The sequence below is a fragment of the Camellia sinensis genome, chromosome 12, assembly GCF_055761805.1.
Source record: "Camellia sinensis isolate YWXY chromosome 12, ASM5576180v1, whole genome shotgun sequence".
Taxonomy (NCBI): domain Eukaryota; kingdom Viridiplantae; phylum Streptophyta; class Magnoliopsida; order Ericales; family Theaceae; genus Camellia; species Camellia sinensis.
The window spans coordinates 59,910,741-59,919,799 of record NC_138972.1 but is presented as its reverse complement, the minus strand read 5'-3'; positions in this window follow the sequence as shown (position 1 = coordinate 59,919,799).

The following is a 9,059-nucleotide window of genomic DNA, read 5'->3' as shown; positions in this document are numbered from 1 at the left end:
AAAAATTTAGAATTTTTAGCTTTAAAAAGTGATTGCCAAACAATTTTTTTTAGCTTAATTTTTATAAGGTACCAGGATTTCACAATATTTATGTGAAATGATTTTAGACTTACTTTTTGTGCAGTGATTTTAGGCTTTGTTATTTTTTTGCTGTGCTTGATTCATAAATTTACTTAAAAAAGTGAAAAGAAAAATGTAAGTAAAATTTATATGAGATATAATTATATTTTATTTTGATTTCACATATTTTTTTTCTTTTTTCCTTTTAAATTTCTTCTCAAATTTATAAACAAAACGTAACCTTATAAAAAAGGCTTATTTCTTCCATGGGTTTATTACACTTTATTCCTGAATTACTGTCAAATTATCTACTTAGTCCCTAAGTTGTCTACTATGTACCTAAATTATATAAATGGATAAATTACACACATAATTTGTATACTTAACTCTTTGTGGGTGTTTGGAAAGTGGCTTTTTTTTTTTAATTTTTTAACTTTTTGACTATTTTAGTAGGTTATTTTTTTTTTTTTGTGTTTGAGAAGATGAAATGAATTTTTTAAGAGTTGTAGTATTAGAAAATGTATTTGAAATGATGGATAAATGTAAATTTATCAAATTACCTATACAGATATTTATAAAATACACAAGGTACATGTCCACGTGGCAGTGAGGACACTGCCACCTCTGTCTTGTGTTCTGTTGGGTGCAAAAATTTGTTTGTAAAAAATTAATTAAAGTTGGACTGTTGGACTGCAGCTCCAATACTCAGCTATAGTGCAGGCTACACAACTTTTCTTTTATATTTGAGGCTAAAATAGCCTGTCTAAACCATTCCCAAACATCATCTTTGTATCATTTTGATTTTTATATTTTCAAATGACTCGATTTTAACTTTAAATTTTATATTTTGTGTCATTTTGCTCTAATAGATAAGAAAAATATATACATGGATGACATATGACCATTTTCAAGGGATAAAATAGATATTTCACCTATTCTCCTCCTTCCTCCTCCACAGCAAACAACCACCTTCCTTCTAGAAAAACACATCCACCACTGAGTACCGACCACCCGTTTGTCACCCACCGCCACTAAACAAGACAACCCACAACCATCAAAAACAAAATTCACCAACAAAAGTAAAATTAAAATTAATATCAAAACTCAAAAATAAATAAATCCTATTTCAAAACTCACCAGTCAAAATCCTAGATTCATTGCCAAAACATTGCTAAGAAACTAGAATTGATAAGACCTGAAAGAAAAGAAAAAATAGAATTCAAGAAATGTAAACAATAAAAAAACAGAGTACAAAGATTCTCTATTTCTTTTTAGAGTAAATTACACTTACACCTCCTGAGATTTGAGTTTAATATATATCACCCTTGACGTTTGGAAAATTACACTAATCCCATATGATTGTAATTATTTAGACGGAATGAAAAAATTGAATTTATGCACTCTCTTTTTTTTGCTTTGCTTTACTTTCTCTTTTTTTTTTCCATTCCTTTATTTTTTTTTTTTTTAATGTAATTTCCTCTGTTTTTTTATTAGGAGTTGTTACTTTTTATATAAGTAGTGGTTGTGAAATGAGACTATTAACCACAAGGATAGGAATGTAATTTTCAAAGCATCAGGGTGTGAGTAGTAATTAGACCAAACCGTCAATGTAATTTACCCTTCTTTTTATCATAATTCAAAGCAGCACAAATTGTTTCTAAACTTTCTCTCAGCAAAAATTCTGAGTTACAAATCAATTATAAATCCACCACCGCTTAAAACATACAGTCAATTATTTTATTTTTTATTTTTAAAAAATAACAATTAATTGGAAAAATGAAGATAAATAGTTGAGTCAGAGTTGTAGAGTAGTTTACACGGTAGATTGTTGTTATATATTACATTCGGTTGTATACGCCTTCCTCACCGTTTTCCTCCTTCACGACTTGTCTGTTTCCTTCTCCCTCTTTCCGTCTAAATATAAACAAGAGACTCTTTTTTCAGAGATTTATAACTTTCAAAGTGATTCACACCACTCATGATATATGAGTAGGACCCACATCACGAGTCGTGTAGATTAGAAGTGAGCAGCAGATATACCGATTCACCCAAACCGAACCGATCCGCCGCATTTTGGACGGATGCATGGTGACGAGCAGACGGTTGTTGATTGATTTTTTCCCATCCGCCTAGTTTTGGACTGATGACGGATTTGAGGTTCCTTTGGTCGCAACCGAACCGCCAAACCACAAGCACCCCTAGTAATTTATAAGACTTTATATTTTCAATTTATTTAGATATTCTGTTTGTGTTTTGAATTAAAAAATAGTTTAAATATTCTATTGAAAAAGAGTTTTCAACTTAAATATATTTTTTTAATTGAAAAAAATAAATGTATTATTTATCTATATTTTTTTATTTTTAAATCTAACTCTAAAAATAATAAATAAAAAAGATTATATATGCTGGTTGATTTTTATTTTCAAAAACAGATATAGATGTAACAATACAGAGGCATACAATCTTTACTGCTACTCTGTTCATGGTTTTGGTGATTTGAATTATTTTTATATTTTAAGAACCACAGATTGTAATACTTTATGTGGATGAGGCATGCAGTGATTGTAATATTCTAAAGCTTCAAACTTTCTTTCTTTGGATGAGACATGCAGTGATTGTAATACTTTTGTAAATCACTGACTGTAATACTTTTTTTTTTTTTTGAGGAAGTGCACAAGTTAAATTATGTTGAAAATTTATAAAATTTTAAACCACCAGACCGATTCGCATCCATTCTCCAATCCGTCAATCCGCTCAATCCACATCCGCCAGATTGGCGGACAGATGCGGACTAATTTTCTCCAATTCACCAATTTGACGGACGGATGATGAATTGAAGGTTCTGTGACGTAACCGATCCGCGCTCACCCCTAGTGTAGATCACTTTAGAAGTTATGGGAGTCTCCAAAAAAGAAAGTCTCACTCATTTTTCAAATATAAAATTTCGTTATTATTTGACTGAGTTGACTCACTTGGTCATGAGAGATGAAAATTACACGCAAATTTACAATATTAACCTTACAAAAAATAGGGCATAAAAAAGAACGGAAATGCTGGAGACCCCAGCTCCAAGGCAACCCAGCACCTCCACCTCTATGTGGGGGGTTGTCAATGGCTGAAAACAAAGAAAAAAAAAAAAAAAAAAAAAACAGTTTTTTGGGCCAATCACAGAGGACCCCAGCAGCCCCACTGGGGTCTCAAGCTTTATTCAAAAAAGAAAAGAAAAAGAGAGGCATGCTCCAACTAATTAGGTTAGGGCACATGAGTTATGTTGTTACTTTGTTCTGTTAGTGAATCTTTTTTGGTCACACTGTTGGTTCCTTCCCAATAAGTTGTTGACTCAGTCAAGATTAGAGTCGTTTTTGGGTTAAATTAAATTTTGGGAAAACCAAACATCAAAGATTGTTGAGTCTCAGATTTTTCAAACGATGAACTTCACTACTGCTTCACAGCGTTTACTGATGTTGATCATGATCTTGGTCCTTTTTTTTATTAATCGACAGATTTTGTGCCATTTCTATAATGTTGATGATCTTGGTCTTTTATTAATTGCTAATTGCTGCTTATTTACTTTATTGGAGTCCCTTTGATCAAGTGCTATATGTAGATTCCCCTGGGTGGCATACCTTTTCGCTATGCTTGTATTATTTTTTCTGTTTTGGAAAGAATGGAAATGTTATTATTATTATTTTTTTTTTTTTTTTTTGATTGTGAGGTCAGATTTCCTCTTTTGCTTTCTATTTTTCGATGGGTTTTGACGTTCCATATGCCAATGTGGTTGAGATATGTTTTCTAACTCATGATGCATTTTCACTTTGGCCACTTTTTTTCATTAATGTAATCTAATTGTAATCGTTGTAAGTTTGATTTGCATCAATGTTATCGCTGATTTAAAAAAAAAAAATTGCAACCTGCAAACCCCCCTCCCCCCCCCCCCCCAAAAAAAAATGAAGTAATAATAATAATGTCCAAGCCCCTGCCTCCTTGTGTCCAAATCACTAATGTGTTGAAGGGTGGTTTTAGTTAATTTAATTTTTTGCCAATCGTTCCCATCATTTATATCGTGGTGAGCATGATGATTGTAACAACCCCGACCCATGACTAGCGCTAATTCATGCTTAAGTAAGCCTAACAAGTAATTAAGAAGAAATTCCGAGTTAATTACATGTGCATTGCATTAATTTGTGTTTATATCTGTTTAACGTAAAAAGATCTGTTCATATTTTTATTCGGTTTGCGAATTGAAGGCCTTATCGGCATCTGATTCAGAAATTGACTTGATTTATGTGTTATTTGAAATTTTTAGAACATTATGGTAAGTTTAATTAAAATCCGATTCAGAATGATTAAATTAGAATAATTAATGTCAATTAATTAACCAACTCTTAATTAAGCCTAAATAAGGCTACTATGACCCCACTAGTTTATTTGTTTTGCACCCTCATTTCCTTAACTTCAAGCTCCAAATGTGTGAGAGAGAGAGGAGGAGAGAAATTGGGATCAAAGCTAGAAAAGAGGGAGATTGCTAGAAATTGTTGAAGAATTGAAGAGCATTTAGAAGTTTGAGTCCTTACATTTGTGAATTCAAGGTTTAAGGTAAGAGATTAAGCCTTTGGTCTTGCTTTTGAGTTGATGAGTTTATGAATATGAGAGGTTTAAGTGTTTAACTTGAGAATTGAGTTGATTAATCTAAGAATTGAGTTAGAAATGAAGAGTATTGAGCCATACCATGCATACATGCATATTTTCTCATATTTTGAGTTTAATTTTCAAGAATTCCCTCATGCATGTCTTGAATTCATCTTAATTTTGGGAAATCATCAAGCTTCATGTTGTTTTGTAGCATTTGATCATGTTTTGAGAAGATTAAGTTCAAAGAAATTTATGCATGTCATGTTCATGGAGCATTCATAAATTTTAAGTTGAATTTTTGCACAATTGGCAAGCTATTGGGCCATAATTTCTTGAAATGATCCTTAATTCATGATGCTTTATGAGTCTCTCAATGTTTCCTCAAGTTTTGGCCCAAGAAGATAAGTTTTGGGATGTAGAATTCGAGCTTGGAGTTGGGGAGTGCAATCTGGAAATTCCAGTTTTTGCACTTCCGCTCGAGCGTCGGATTCTACGCTCGAGCGACGACCCTTTAATCTTGCACTTCCGCTCGAGCGAGAGCATGAAACGCATGCTCCCAGAAGTTTATGTGTTTTTGTAGATCGAGCGACGAAAGTCATGCTCGAGCAAAGGTTTAAGTTTCACGCTCGAGCGGGGATCGAGCGTTCGTCGAGCATGAAAATCAAGCAACCAGTACTTTTTCAAAGTTTGCAGACCGCTCGAGCGAAGGAAGTTACGCTTGAGCGGACCCTCACATTTTACATGCCCGCTCGAGCGAGGAAAGCCACGCTCGAGCGTGGGCCTTGTTTTCAGCAAGTTTTGAAAAATATTTTCAAGTACATTTTTGCATCCTCATTTCATCCTAGGCATTCCTAGGCCAAGATCAATACACCATGATGAGGATAAAGGCAAGAAACACACCAGGAACAAATAAAATAAGTTATGTACAATCCGAGCGTGTTTTCCAATGTATGTATCTGTTATGTTGTATAGGTCACGCGCCTTAAGTTAAGTGAATTGCCTACTCTACTCATCTATTTGGAGCCACTGGTTATCTGTGAGTAATAACTTAGTAAAGCTATGTTCAAGTTAAATTATTTTATGTATATAGACTAAGATCTGTTTCATGAATGCTATGTATTTACACTATGAATAATTGTCCACCTCTGACATATATATATGACATTAATGTTATGATTCAAGTATGCTATCTGTACCCGGACCGGAGGTTCCTTAATGGAACTAGCACTTTATCTGTACTTGGCTGGAGGTTCCTTTATGGAATTGACAAGTTATCTGTACCTAGTCTGGAGGTTCCTTTATGGAACTAGCAAGTTATCCGTACCCAGCCCTATAAATTGAAGCAGCTGTGAGAGGGAAGAGAGAGAGAGAAAGAGAGAGTACTTTGAAATAGTTTATATTAGGGAGAGGCGTTCCCTCCTGTTTTTATAGAGTAACCTAAAAACAAGACCAAAGAAGGCTTCTTCGAGACTGGGCAGTGCAGTAGAGTAGGGTGTGATGTGGGATGTGTGTGGTGTGTGTGTGTCCCGTTAGAAGCCTAATGAATCTCTAGAGACATGATTCGGGGATCCTCGAATGTTTACCAACTTTATCTCCCAACTAATTCCAAATTTTAAAGTAACAATTCAAAATGTAACATTTTGATATTTCCTTTAACCTTTAATCAAAATTTATTTAAAAGTCTAATAAATAAAATCTTAAAGATTTGATCTCCACATCAAATTAAATTTTATTTTTTAATCGTTTCAATTTAAATTTTAAAATAATATCAATTCTAAACATTTGTTTGTATTTGTTAATAGGGAATTAGCAATTTAGATTATTTAATCATTTTTTTCCCCTTAATTACTGTTGACGATCGCTTTTCACCTTTATAGTTGTCCATCACCATCTCTGTTTTTCCCTAATCTACTATCACCCCTCTTTTGCCCATTCACCGCTACTACTTTCCTTCCCTACCCAATTCATTGACATTCTCATTTCTTCCCCAATTTATAGCCACCGCTACCATCTAGCATCACCGACAAAAAATAGTTAAATTGTCTAAAATATCCTTGCTCCATTGATGGTTTGAATTAATATAATTTTAAAAATTCATTCTAATTTAAAATTGAAATAATATAAAAAATATATATATATATATAGGATTTTATTTGTTACTAGTGCCCAATCATAAATTATTTTTTATAGTTTGTCTAAATTTATTTATTTAATTGATTTGATTTGATTTTATTTTATTTTATTTTTTTGAGAAGCAAAAACATGCAATATATTAAAAGGAAAACAAAATACAAGGAAAAAAAATTATTACAAACTACAAAAAGCCTACATTGATATTTGGTAGACAAGAGCAAGGATCTCAAAAAATATTATTTATTTATTATGCGAACCCACTTTAAGAAGTTTGTCTACAAATTTGAAAACACAAACTAAATTAAAAATTATATATAATAAAATAATAAATTTAACATATTAATTGTAGTACTTATTTTTTAGAGGATGTTAAATTATTACTGAGAGGAGGATTTGTGCCAAATAATGGCCAAGCAAAATCAACGCTGTAATTTTGTTGGGCCAGGTAGGACTAACACGAAATATGGTGTTGGGCAAACACAGAACGTGGTGCTAGATTGGGTTTAACTGGGCCAACATGAAGCGTAATGTTTGGTCGAGCTATCTAAGGTGACACGGCTATATACATCATGGTTGGGTTAACCGATCGACTGAGCTGGCGATGGATGGATCGAACGAAGAGAGCGAACGGACCGCATTAAGGCTGTGGTATACGGCCAAGTTGATAATGGTCACACTTGTCGACAACGTAAAGGTGTTGACTAAGCGCGGCGTCGATCTAGGGTATACCTTAGCTCGGCATCAGTATGTCCAGAATCAATATCTTTAGTGCAACCCAAGTATAGCACAATTAGGTATTCCACGTGGACCAATGGAAAGGAAATCGCTCTGGGTGTACGTCAATACTGTTTGGTAGTATTCATATATACACTTGTGAGGAATGAAGAGGGCAGTATAGCCACACATCCAATAAAGGACAACAGAGGTAGTGTGCACACAATCTAAGGCTGCATGACCAGCCTAGAAAATGAGGCGCAATCAGACTCAAAGGGGTAAGCAACTTTTAGCCACTCTCTCTCTACAATGCTCTGTATTTTCTCTTCTTCTCCAAGAAAGCTACCTTGACCGTCGGAGGGGTTTTCCGGTAACCCACTCATCGGGTAGCTCATCCTTGTTTGTTCGCAGTAAGACAGAGTTCCATCGAATTTAGAAGAGCTTGGTAACAGGGAATACGGAAGGCGACGAATATTTTCCCCCTATACAATTACATAAGTTTTTAATAAAAATGGTATAACTTCTCTTAAATTGATCATATCAACTTAAGAGAGCATTTGATTATAGTAAGCCCATTCTGAAATCAATTTTGGTAATTTGAACCATTCGCTTTGTAGGACTCGTTGAGTAAAATATTTATGTAAAAAAATAATATGATCAGATATCAATAGTTATATGTTTGAATTAAATTTGTATTACAAAAATAGATGATCATTATCGAAATTATATTTATCGACTATTTTTTCAAAACAAATATGACTTAAACATATAGCTACCGATATCTAATAATTTTGATTTTTTTGCATAAATATTATACTCAACGAGCCGTAAAAAATGAACTATTTAAATCACCAAAATCGATCTCAAAACGAGCTTGCAAAGTCCAAATACTGTTTCAAATTGACATAAGACAACTTAAAAGAAGTCGTACCCGTAAAAAGATTTATACATCATAACATTTGAAGGTTTGATTTAAAATACGAATAATGTTATATGCACCAATTAGTATACTAAATAGTATACCAATTGATGATGTGGCATAATTTAAGTGATTTTTGATATTTGTACTGTGATTAATAAGTGGAGTCAATAATAATGTCATAACTGGTGTTAATACGCTAGTTAGTATATTAATTAGTGCATGTAGCACCACCGTTAAAAATACTCTTAATCACCTTGTGTCATTAAAGAGGACCAAGTTCCTCCGTAATTCAGAGATTTTCGAACTATACAGACTTCTAAGGTGACTTCTACAAAATATTAAGGCCAATAAAACTTATTTATTTTCTCCAGAAGTATATTAATACACCACTTATAATGTCTCGTTGAATATGCACATTATTCTCATCATATACTAACGACTCTTTGAAACATGCACACCGCTCTCATCATATAGTTCACTTTGAGTGATTTTTATATATGAATGGAATATGTCTATATAATACCTTCCATTATTATGATTGGTAAAAAATAATAAAATATAGGCTATATTATTGAATGTTTAGGGAACACTAGAGCCA